We start from the raw sequence: 11945 nt of genomic DNA, 5'->3' as shown, positions 1-11945 counted from the left end.
TTTTTTTTTTTTTTTTTTGAAACGTCGGCATAAAATAAATAAATATGGTTTTGTTTATTAGTTTTTAATTTATAAAAACTCTTATACTTTTTTTTAACGTTGTGAATGAGTCATAACTTTTTAAATAATTAAAAGAAATAGATTAAATAAAAAAGTTTTAATTTACTAAATTCTACATCGAGTTTTAGTAAAAATAAATTCTAATGTTTTGAATCATTCATTTAACTATTTTTTCTAGAAATGTAGCTTCTTCTTCAGGTAGTTCTTCTCTTTTTCGAGAACGCATGTACACGTGGATGAGGAATCACTAAAATAAATTTGGTTAAAATCGGTGAATGCCTTCTCTCCCTTTAGTTAACCCGCTTTGAGGATAACTGTGCCACGAACTTATTTTAGACCTACGGGGTACCATAACTGAGAACCCAACGCAGTACCGATCCATAACATTTAATTACTCTCAATTTGTTCACCAAATATTTTTTAATAATTCCTATAGCAGCAAGATAGTGAAATATAATTTTATTTAAATCCTACATGAATCTTTATTATAAAGTATTCATGTGCACATGATAAAATGAAATAAGGGGACACCGTGAACTAGATTTTATTAAACTGCATTAAAAACTGACTATAACCTTAGCTTTAGGAAGACATAAGTTTTAACAACAACTGATATATAAATATCAGTGGAATATGAATATTAATTGTATATAAATATTAGTATATCAGTACAATTAAGGAGAAGAGTATAAGAGTACCGATGCAAACTTTTAGTGGAAGGAACAAATAACAAAAAACTAAAGGTATACAAAGGCATATTTTTAATTAGAAGCGATAATTTCAAAATGGTGGCTACAGCTGAGTACAATGGCTATATTTAGTCCTCGTCGGGTTCCTTATAGCATCCTCTACGATCCACTTGCCAAAAAAATTTTCCTTGTTTACGGTTTCAATATAACTCCCTCCATTTAATAAAACATGAAAATTATAAGCTTTGTTGAAAACCGAAACAGAAGGATTGGAGGGATACGTAATGTACTACTGGAATATGGCCTTGTCAAAGCAAACTAGCCAAATCAAAATTTTTGTTTTTTAGCCTCAATTAAATAGGTTTTATTTTATTTTTTGCTGACGACCTCCCTGATAGTAAAAATTATTGGACAATTGTTGAGTGACCGTGTGTAATTTAGAAAAGAAAGATGGTACGGGAGCGGAATAGAAAATAATCTATTTAATTTAAATATAAATAATCAGTTGTAATCATACAACTAAAGTTCCAAAACTTTTTTTTTGTTAAAACTTTATTATTTTTCTTTTCAGGAATTTATACCCTTTATTCTGTATGCCATCCGAATAAAAATAAAAATATTTGCAATTAAGTTTTACAATTAACAAATTTGACAATGCGTTTTAATAAAAAAAAAATTGTTTTTACTTATAAAAGGCGTAGTTAATTTTGAAACTGATATAAGAGAAATTGGACAACGTTATGCCAATATAATCAATAAAATAGATTTTTAAAACAATAGTAATTAGGAAGGCAATTAGTTAAAATCGATTCACAGCATAAAGAAACAGAATTAAACGTAAATAGAAAAGTATGATTTAAAGAATAATTTATAAATATAATAAATAAAATTAAAATGAAAATGACCACTTTATATAAAAATTATTTTCATTTGTAAAAAAAATTTTTTGAAAAACAGCACAAAAAAATAAAATTAAAATAATAGGGATTTAAAAAATAAAATATTATACATTCAATTTGGAAGATATAAATTTTTGTTTGCAATTGAAATGATATATGTTCGCAAATTAATAATTAGTGATGGAAAAATAAGAACAATAATTTTTAAAATACTGGAAGATCTCTGATCGACCCTATATAATAACAAATGGAAGGTCCGGATGCGGTCAAATAAAACTCAAATAGTGATAAACTAATTTAATTGAGCCAACGTGGGGCGAAACGTTGACTCAATACAAATAGTTTAATTATTATTTGAATTATATTTGAACGCGTCCGGAACATCTCCAAGTTATTATTTATAATTTTAAAAATCTTATGCAGAGATTTTAACCAAAATTAATTTATGAAAAATATGGGTAAATTTTATGTTACTATTTACAATTAGCTTTTATGTGAATTTTAATAACAAAAGAAATAAGAATTTAGACTATAATACAGTTTAAAATAAATCAATTATATGCCTTTAACTGAGTGTAAGGAAGATTAAAAATATTGTGTGATAAGAATGTGATAATAGCGTTAAGTTGATGTGTAATTAAAATTTTAAAATTTAATGCAAGAGTGACAAAATGGGTAATTTAACATAAGATGAGGAAGCCCTGAAATTCAGGTCAAAATATCGGCATAAATAAATAAGTTTTTGTTTAATGTGTATTTTGTTGCTGACCACGCACTCGACTATCTTCTCGTCGCATTAATCTATCGTCAAATATTAATAGCTTATTATAACTTTAAATTAATGCTGAGAATAATATCACCATGTTGCACATTTCGTAAGTTGCACGAAAGAAGTACTAATTTTCAAAATATCATAAATACTTAAATATACGTCTAAAGAATCGAAAATATGGACAAAGGCACATAGCGTAGATGTTTTGTATCTAAAGTGGCTGCGATCGAAGATTAAAATAACCATTTCCAGGCAGAGTTGGTATTAATAAATAAGCCAACTACGGGCCAACAATTGTTAGTACTTCTAGTAAATCACTCTCTCTTCCATGAACCGAAGCATGAAGCCCTAATGACAAAACTCTTAAGTGTCAATCATTAAACTAAAATCTTACAAGGCATGTGGAATGGAACATAAAACCATTTCCATAAAAGGAACATCTCTAACTAATTAAAGAAAATCAACCTACATATATAATAATAATATTTTGTGAGCGGTAGGCCTAATCTTACAGACGCTATTAATAAGTTGTAGGTGGTTTACAACTGATTATTTATGTTTAAATCGAACAATATTTTTGAGCCGTACTCATACAGGCGTTACTTCGGCATTGGAAAGGAGTGAGATTTTATTGGTTGTTGTTATTTGGCTTTAAGCAATCCAAAAAAAAAAATATTTCGACCAAATCAATACCAACGAAAGTACACAAATTGCAGATTTTCAAAAGTAAGCTTGTTTCTTGAAATATTTTTTTTTCCAAAATTTCTTGGGCCAATAAAATTAAAATTTGGAAAAATTCGTTCTTGCACATTTTTGATAGACAAGAAAAAGTGAACTTTATTGACCTTTGTAATGAGACTATTTCATCATAATAGAGTTCGTGTTAGAGCAACTTTTGTGTAAGCTTCATTTACGTATTGATAAGTCAGGGGCCTTCTTGGAAGATATAACCAAAATAAAGGGAGAAAAATAATCAAATTAACATGAATTGGAATAACATTTTATTTATAGAAGAAAATTAAGATTTTTACACCTGAAAATATTATCAAAATTAAAAAAAAAATCATTCCATTCCATTCAGCACCCTGAATAAAATAGAAATTCATGAGAATTATAGAAGATTTGAACAATTTAGAGGTTTTTGCACAAAAACGGCAGTTTTCCACCCCTTTGCGTCGTTCCTTGGGCTCCAATATCTGTGGCCATAAATGCTATGAACTCCATATCCTACCAGAGCATGTTGTTTATGACCATACCACTTGACCGAGAGATAAAGTTATAGTATGAAGTCTAAGAAGAATGTAATGTTCTTTACTTTGTTTCAAAATAACCTTTTTCGTTAAGAATAGCCATTTAGGATTTACAGGCGAAAAAACAAAAAAAGAAAAGATTTACCTTTTTTATTTCGGTACTTTATCAAGTTGATTGAAAGTAACAATTCAATTATTGTTTTTTATGTAGAAAGTTTTCAAATGATTGGCGATGAATCAGCAGAGACAGGCGGTCGGAACTGGCTAAATATAAACTCACCAATTCGTTTACTCTTTTAACATAAAGGTCATTTGCATTCTCCATGCTAAGGTGCGGTACCTCCTGGACCATTCAGCAACGTAAAATTAGCTGTAGTTAAAACTAATAGCTAAAATTGCCATGGAAACAATATTTATTTATCAATGGTTCGTTCATGAACAAGGGTCGTATCCATAGCAACTTTAGCTATTAGTTTTAACTACTGCTAATTTTTGCCCATCTCTAGAAGTTGCTTATACAAATTTTGAACATTCAGTGCGCACATAACATCTCCTCCGACTCTTATATACTTGGCCTTAGCTTCATTAATTTGTAGCCCAAGTTACTTTGCTGTATCTTCTATGGACTCTCTTAATACACGTTCCGATCTGGCAGCAACATCAAAGTCGTCAGCGTACCCCAGAAGCTATTGGAATATCTTTAAAACTATCTTCATCCCTAAAACATCATTTAATGTAAGTCTTAAATGTGACCCCTAATATATTTGTTTATTAGTTCCTGACATAACCGTTTTAAAAAAAAAATTAGAAATGTTTTTAAGGAAAAAATAGCTCTAATTTCTTAGGCATATACCCGGAGAGGTGTAGCCTTGAGGATTTTGCTCATGTCGGGAAATAAACGTCTACATTTTCCTCGCATTTCATCTGTTTTGTTTTTTCTTTTACCGTAAAGCCATTGATGTTGTCTCTTGCTTACCTTACTCCCTCTTCTACTTCCCACCTATTCGCATTTCAGTTTTGCTCTGACCTCCTCTCAACGGTAAGAGTGATGAGCATTTCCCTTAACGTTACATATTTTATATTACTTGAGCATTTTTTGACCAAGACACCTCCTGCGTCTCTTATTTTAAATCATGAGCCGTGGCAATTTAAATCTTCTATGTAATCTAAATTCTTCAGTCCCTAATGAAAGAGCTACAATTTAAAATTTCAATTTCAAATTGCATTGAGAATAATCGCTAAGATTTTTGTCATCATCACATTCAATTACTTTGTATTAGAACAGATTTTTTAGTAATGTGTTTTTGTCACTCTCCATTACCTTATTCGAATTTTTATAGCAAACATTATATTTGGCTTTTCAATGGTATATAACAGGTCTATATTAAAACTATTATCACCAGAATGGGGGAAGATGTTGATTGACCGTGTGCGGTCAATAAAAACTCAAATAGTGATCAAACCAATTATATTGAGCCAACGTTTCGTCCCACATTACAGGGCTTTCAGACTCGAAGTTGGAACGAAATTGAAAGTGACTTTGGCTTTAACTTTGGTTCCAACTTGGAGCCTGAAAGCCCTGATCAAGCCCTACAACGTGGGGTGGAACGTTGGTTCAATATACATAGTTTTATTACTATTTGAGTTTTTATTTGACCGCACCCATTTTCCACCTTCCTTTTACTATTGCCAGAAATGTGTTTTCAGTCTGGAAAAAATATTTTTCCTCTTATCTCCTTATGTTAATTACCAAATCCTTTCATAGTTATAAACTATTAATAAAAATGTGAAATGGTTAATTATTTCATTCTTGTTTAAAAAAAAAATAGTACAAATCGTCTACCATGAGATAAATACTCACCGGACACCTCTTAGGGATAAAAAAAATAGGATTCCCCTGCCGGGTTAAATATAAGATTCCAGTCTCGTTTTTGAGCTTGGCTGTTCTCAAAAACAGACCATTTTGCGATACCAATTATTATTTAGTAATTAGTTAATTAGTATTTTTGACTTAAAAATGTATTTTCGTGGAAAACTCGAATTCGAAATTTTGTACGATCGTACAACTTTCCCTTTCTATATATTCCATGTATAGGTAATTGAAACGAAAAACAGGGTAGGAATATATTTAAAAATTAATGATCTTCTACTGGAAGAGTTTCTAGAATCAATATGAATTTGGTGAATGACACAATCTTCCTTGTTACTGTAACAGTTTATTTCATACACAACAACAACAACGTTTCGGGATTATCCCCCATCTTCAGGTTGCTATAAAACCAAATTCAACAAAATTTAAACACATGCTTACATCACTACTATATCATATAAACATTCGTTCATGAACGAACCATTGATAAATAAATATTGTTTCCTTCTTTGATTTTAAGGCTCCTATATTTAGCTGTGCAATGCGCTGGTAGTTAAGCGTTATAGCATAATGTTGCAATGTTAATGAGCGGAAGAATATCTAATCGAAGTTGATATCGATTTTACCGAAACGGCCTATCAATTATTAGCCAGCGGTTGGGATCCCTAACTGTCGGGAATATGGTTACTTCAACCACGGGAATAGTTTTGATTCAACCAATTATTACTTTTTTATAAGGAATAATTGATTCTATCCATGCCAATTTCATAATAAGCCGTTTTCCACAATACTTATTGTGCTCCATAAGTCCATATTATTCGAAGGTGGCGAACTTCAAACCAATAACATAAAATAAATTTAATTCTAAACTCGGAAGTTATGTTAGCTGATGATCTTCGAAAATAATGAAATAAATAGAATATTTTATCCGATTTTTTTTCCAATGAAGAATTTCCATTGTTTCAATTAATCAAGGATTGAATAAAAAACTGCCGTCTAGAATTTTTATATTATTCAATATGATAAAAAGCCATAAATTTGTTTTATCTTTCACATTTTATAGTGCCAATTTCTTTCTTTTTCCTATTTTCTTTATTAATTAATTAAAAAAGGTTTATAAAGTTTTGCAACAAAAAAATAAAAATAAATAAAGAAATAGAAACCGATATATATATATTCGTTTTTGGACATTTAACGAGTTTTCAGATATTGTATCTGTCAAAGCAACTTGTTTCAGAGCTTAAATTGCGGTTTTTATTGTAGCCTATAGTCCAAGAGAAGAAAAAAATAAAAAGAAGTTATTTCCCTCCAATTTTCGAATACTTTTATGAAAACTATGTATAGTTACTGATCGAATTTGATGGATTTTCAAGTATAGTTAGGGGGAATAAAAAATAGCACCAGTTCCGAAGATACAAAAAATTAATTTATTTTACATTTAAAGTTAATTTTAAATTAAAAAAAAATTATGAATTTTTTCCTTTCAGCAAACGGTTCAGTGTTTATATCATACTATATAATGCAGTAAATTCCATTCAAAAGCAAATATGAAAGTACTCAAGATCCAGGTCCCGTTAAGTGTATTTTATTCTAGAAAATCCTAAATGTTCCAATCACTTTTCATTCGAAGCTCTTTATCCTCAAAACTTCCTACAACACTATAAAAATGTATAGAATATTGTTTAAAGTAGAGTAATGTATTTAAAATATAAGCCAAAACAGACATTTATACGGCTAAGATATAAAAATGAAAATCTGTACCGCCACAACCCATGAATGGGTGAGGGGTAGAGTACTCTGTAAGGAAGTAGTACTGGTTCTTGAACAAAGGTGCAAGGAGGTGATTTGTCACATGATCATGCTCAACCGTTTTTCCCCAATTAAGGATACCCACTTTATGAGGCTAGATATTCCACAGAGGACTCCTCGAAGCCACAGGGCTGACTCACGGCTACAGTGTAAAAGAAAATAATTTGCTGATTGAAAACCAGGTTCCTTGGAGTTAGCAGCTCAGCCCCTTGACTTACTGAGCTACTCCGCTCTCCACATATAGTATTTCATAAACGTTTAATAAAGAATAATGAACAGTAAATGTAATTAAAAAGTAAATATTGAAGTATTTAAGATGCACGCCCATTGAAGTTTATGTTATTCCAGAAAAACCTAAATGTTTCGCTCATTTTTATTCGGAGTTCTATATCCTAAAAACTACCAACACTAAAAAAAACTTTATAGAACATTATTTAAAGCAGAGTAAGTTCTTTAAAATATGAGCTCTATTTGACATCTGTACGTCTAATGAGGTATAGAGTTGAATACTCCCAGAAATCAATATTTTGTAAGTTTATTTTGGTGATTTCATGGAAACTACTATTCCTAAGAAGATAAACGTTATAAACTACTTAATATAACATCCAACTAGCTTTAATTTGAGTGCAAACAGAGATCTGTACATTTAATGGTTCCTGAGATATAGGTCTCCATAAATCAAAAATTTTGTCCCTAACATCCAGAAATCGATATTTATATAATAACTTCATAGTGCCAAAGTTTGATTTTTGATTTGAATAGGCCTAACAAGTTTGAAGACAGTCAGAATCCATTAAGGGCCAAAAATAACTGAAATATTGGTGAAAAATTTACACATTTTATTACGTACGTAGCTGCAGGTGCAATCCTTTGTTAGCTATAATAGCTATAAAATACTTAAAAGAAAAATTTTATCGATTTTAAAGTTTAGTCCACCATTTAAATTTGTTGAGGTTAAACACTGGAAATGCTATTTTTGGAATTTCCCTGTCGATTTCAGGCTAAAAGCAAGTTTATACATCAACTTGTATATTTATGCATATTACTTTATAATTAACATGAATGAGTGAAAATGTGACTCGCTGGCTGTGAGTGAGTGAAAGAGCCGCACCAGGTACTGAATGGTAAAGAGATAGATTCTAAATGTAAAACAAAATTTGATGCTCTATATCTTTTATTTGAAAGATTTTTAGTTTAGAGCAACCGTTTCCATGGGACAAAGTTTTGAAGTAACTATATAGAATTTCTTGACAAAGTTTGTAAAATCGTTCACCGCTGATTCTGATCCTATTCCTAGACCGACTTAATAATATATTATTCATTCGACGCATAATTTATTGTTCTTTAATCAATCAAAGAATAACGTTTTTACTTGGGCTGAATTTTTTTGTTTTGAAGGATTCAGTTCCTGGCCTCAGTTACAAGCCAGCACCAAAAAAATAAAACTTCGGGGATTTCCTCTACACCCCCGCTCTGGATTACAACTTAGAACCTGGCAAACTTGAGATGTTTATACAACATATTTATACCATTTCTAGCTTTCCAACCGGAATATCAGGATAACCGGCCTTCTTGGGTATTAGTCCAAGAAATAGATAATGCACCGTCCATAAGTGGTTTGCTCGGTTCGGAACCGGAAATATTGACTTGGAAGACGCAAAGCGCTCGGGTCGTCCGTCAACTGATCCTGACCAAATTCAAGCATTGGTCACAGACAACCCTCACTCGACGACACGGGATATCGCAGAACTGTGCCCAGTTGGAATAATTAAATGCAGCAGTTGAGCAATAGCGTCCGTCCTCACGTGTCTTTACAGACCCGGCAGAAATTATTGGAGTTTGGCTGGAATGTGATCCCCCACCCACCCTATTCACCTATTTGATTTTTTTCACTCATTGCTGAATATCTAAAAAGCTACTAACACAACTAAATCATGGAACTATTCGATGCATAGATGTTTATAATCATCTAAATTGAAGATAATGAGGTGTAGATAGTTGACCGTTGAACAACCCAAATTTAAAAAAAAATTAAAATAATCCCAAATCAATTTTTGAACTTCTTGAACAGCTAGCATTTTTCCTTCCCCCTCACCAGGGTAGGCAAAGTCATTAATTTCGACTTTAAATTGTTTATATTCTTTATTAAAGTAATCGAAAAGTGGGGGGGAAATAACATTTTTTTTTCTCCTTGGGCTCGTGGACTAAAACGTGAATAGAATGGAAAGATTTAGTCCTAATATTTTAAGGTTTAGTCCACCTTCGGTGATACCACCTGGGCAAGAAAACAATTAAGAACTGATTTCATTTATCCTTAAAAAACAAATGCAGGACTATGTTTTCTCATCCCTAGGAGATAAAACTAAAATAGAACACTACAAAATCTGAGAGGAATCTTAGTGAATGAACAATTATTAAAAGTATCCGCTATTAATTTGTTTTAATAATCTTTAAAAATAAGAAGTTTAGGGTAGAAGTAAAGTAAGAAGTTTATCAAATATAGTAAATAAATAAATAAAAATAATAGGGAGTGCGGGTAGCCGCGAGGTAGGCCCGCTGCTACTAACTCTAAGGACCTGAGTTTGAATCCGGCTGGGCAGAAAATTGTTTTCTGTTACACGGTAGCCGTGAGTCGTGGGTTCTGGAGCTCTCCTGGGGTCCACCCAGCCTCCTAAATTGGGTACCCTTAATTGGGTAAAAATCTGGCGTGATTCTGATCAAATCACCTTCTTGCACAATCGTTGGTCTAGTAACAGTACCCTTTAGAAATTACTGAACGCCTGATCCTTCATGTATTGTAGTGTTGGATTAAATATACATTTAACGCTTTGTCCAACTTGAGCCTGGACTAAGAGAAACGCTTCTGAATGTCACTTCTTATCAGACTGACAATAGCGAGTGAAGGATGTAGGATATCCTTTTGCATGGAATTTTATTTGAAAAGTTTTAATTCTCTTTGTAATATTGGCTGCGAGAAATTTGCAATGGTATGTAGCGGCCGTTACTCGAAGAACTTTTGAGTACAACAGAAAAGTTTTTGGAGAGATGTTTGAAGAGAATTAAGGAAGCAAAGGTAATTGTAACGGAAATACTTGTATCAAAGGGGGTGATTGTAACGGAAATACTTGTATCAAACGGACGATAAGCTGAGCTAACCTGTTGAAGATCAAAATTCGTACCTCTGAGCTATTTTAAAAATAATTTTTATTGGTGTTTCTATTTCGTTTGAAGGTGGTAAGTTCAACACTTATGTTTGAGCCATGAGTAATAATAAAAAAATGAATCAAAACAATTGTAAGTATTAATCGTAGTAATTAAATAAAAACAATCGCCATTAAATAGTATTTGCAGATCGAGATTGAATTAGAAAGAGATTGAAGATATTTCATTCCCTGTTGCGGATTAAATGTTTCATAAGATATTTAGGTTTGGAGTTTTGTTTAAAGTTGTGCTTCCGTTGATAGCAGAATGTGTTGAGGCATCACCGTGGCATTCTCGTGTCAGAAGAGTTCGAATCGGACGGAGAAAAGTTGATTATTATTCCGTGGCGGAAACTCGGAAAAAAAACCTCGGCTTTTCAAATGTGGTTAGAATAGGTTGGTAATATGTATGGATAACCTGGCTTACCTTTTCTAATTTGGGGAACATGCAGCCGTTAAACTTCAAATTAAAAAATCGTACTGCAGAACAGAACAGAGGGCGGTTCATTTGTCAAATGTAATGGAAGGTTTCACTGAATATCCTTCGCGCAGGTACTAAAAATACCGAAATTCTGTTAAATGAACAAGCCCACGACTAAGCTCCACAAGAACCAGTATCGTGTTTATCGTGATGGCCATTGCGAACTGAGGTTTCATTTCAGCCCATGTGACAGCGACCTTATTGGCAATGCCTAATTGATATGTTCTGGCGGAAGGTATACAAGAGGACATGACTTGATGAAGAAGATGAACGAACTGATAGTTGATGAGCTGAATGAACAACTACCGGTGGATGAACTAAATGTACGAATTACTGGTTGATGAACAACAAGAACGAATTAGCAGTTCTCGGAAGAGACGGGAGCAGTCGCGGCGGCTATAATTAGAATAGCCTGAGCTCCGGAGATCCGAAGCTACGTAAGTACTGGCAAACAAAGAAGAAGATCTACCAAAGGTACTCACTGCTACTTTGGCTATCCTGGCTGGCAATATCTGCGGCGGTGCATCTCCTCCGAGGGTGGTCCAGAACAGGAGAGGAAGGGTGTTCGGGGCAGACTGTCTTCCTTCTATGGCGGCCCGCCAACTCGGTCGTTCCTCTTTGTGCCGGCAGGGTTCGTCGGTGCTCTGTCGCTTCAATCGATTGCCGCCCAACTCGATTTTCTCTTCAATTCCAAACTTAAACATCAATAAGAAAAGCCATTGTATTAATAATATTAACTAACATCTAATATATTACATTTTCAGAATCAATATAAGAATAGACATCAAATTTTAAATACTCTCGATTATATGAGCTACAATAATAAAATCAGTCATAAGGTGGGTATTCTGTATTATGCAGTTGACTATGCTTTTTAATCTCTTGAATGCTAATAACAGTTTAATCAGAACATAA

General features: G+C 32.5%; 1 protein-coding gene across 5 annotated transcripts in view; it reads right to left on the bottom strand.

The window, feature by feature from the left end:
• Positions 1 to 11640, bottom strand: part of LOC106690939 (uncharacterized) — an 87149-nt gene extending 75509 nt beyond the window's left edge. For 4 of the 5 annotated variants that reach the window (XR_010844356.1, XM_067050801.1, XM_067050803.1 and 1 more), the window contains exon 1: positions 11513 to 11640. The gene's annotated coding sequence lies outside the window, so the exon portion shown is untranslated. Of the gene's footprint in view, positions 1 to 10976; positions 11163 to 11512 lie in introns of those variants that run through there. The other variant, XM_067050802.1, reaches the window with a different exon arrangement.
• Positions 11641 to 11945: the final 305 nt, after the last annotated feature.

The sequence above is a fragment of the Halyomorpha halys genome, unplaced genomic scaffold (genome assembly GCF_000696795.3).
Source record: "Halyomorpha halys isolate HHAL.00 unplaced genomic scaffold, Hhal_1.1 Scaffold1982.1, whole genome shotgun sequence".
NCBI classification, from domain to species: Eukaryota; Metazoa; Arthropoda; class Insecta; order Hemiptera; family Pentatomidae; genus Halyomorpha; species Halyomorpha halys.
This window is presented reverse-complemented; position numbering and strand designations above follow the sequence as displayed.